The sequence below is a fragment of the Gossypium hirsutum genome, chromosome A10 (genome assembly GCF_007990345.1).
Source record: "Gossypium hirsutum isolate 1008001.06 chromosome A10, Gossypium_hirsutum_v2.1, whole genome shotgun sequence".
Taxonomy (NCBI): Eukaryota; Viridiplantae; Streptophyta; class Magnoliopsida; order Malvales; family Malvaceae; genus Gossypium; species Gossypium hirsutum.
Window position 1 is genome coordinate 61176031 of NC_053433.1, and position 1071 is coordinate 61177101.

At 37.4% G+C, this 1071-nt stretch overlaps 1 non-coding gene across 1 annotated transcript; it reads left to right on the forward strand.

Annotated features, from left to right (window-relative positions):
• The first annotated feature begins 299 nt into the window (after positions 1–299).
• On the forward strand, positions 300–405 carry LOC121208657 (small nucleolar RNA R71). Its single transcript, XR_005903788.1, has one exon. It is a non-coding gene; the product is annotated as a small nucleolar RNA R71 (small nucleolar RNA).
• Positions 406–1071: the final 666 nt, after the last annotated feature.

The following is a 1071-nucleotide window of genomic DNA, read 5'->3' on the forward strand; positions in this document are numbered from 1 at the left end:
CGTACTGCTTTACTGGGTCAACCTATGAAGAATTAAGAAAACGATCAATCTTTTTATTTAAGAGTTCTTCCTAATTAGCAAGCATGGCGACCGAATCGACGTTATAAACGCAGGTTGTTTTCGTTGGCTTTGTCCTCATGACTTGCCACTGATAGTTATTCAGTGACATCTTCTCTATAAACTCATAGGCATCTTCTGGTGTTTTATTATTAATGGTTCCGCCCGCCGCTGTGTCAACCATTTGCCGAGTCGAAGGATTCAGACCATTGTGAAATGTTTGTACTTGGAGCCAAAGCGGTAACCCATGGCGAGGGCACCTTCTTAGAAGGTCCTTATATCTCTCCCATGTATCGTAGAGTGTTTCTAAATCCATCTGCACAAAAGAAGAGATATCATTATGTAATTTAGCTGTTATAGCCGGCGAAAAATATTTTAGTAAAATTTTTTCGGTCATTTGTTCCCAAGTAGTAATTGATCCTCGTGGTAACAAGTTCAACCACTGTTTAGCTTTGTTCCTCAATGAAAAGGGAAACAATCGAAGACGTATGGCATCATTAGAAATGCCATTAATTTTAAATGTATCGCATATTCTAAAAAGTTGGCTAAATGAGCGTTGGGATCCTCATCCTGCAAACCATTAAACTGAACAAATTGTTGTATCATTTGAATAGTGTTAGGTTTTAATTCAAAAGTATTTACAGCTACAGCAGGTCTAACTATGCTCAATTCAGTTCCTGTTAAAGAGGGTTTAGCATAATCATACGTAGTGCGTGGAGCAGGATTTTGATTAACCGCAATTGCAGGAGGTAGCTGATTGCCTTGGTTTTTAGCCATCTCTTTGGTTGGGGGTTGAGTATCATCTTCTTGCTCGTTCTCCGTGTATCATAAGCTTTGCCTTATTTCTCTTTGGTTTCTATGTATTATGCGATCGATTTCTTCGTCAAAAAGTAATGGTCCCGACGGGTTTCTTCCAGTTATAAACTGTGAAAACCTGCCAAGAGAAGAAAAAAGTAAGTTAATAAATAATAATAAAATTAAATTAAATTGCAAGAAAAATAAATGGCTAAAGTA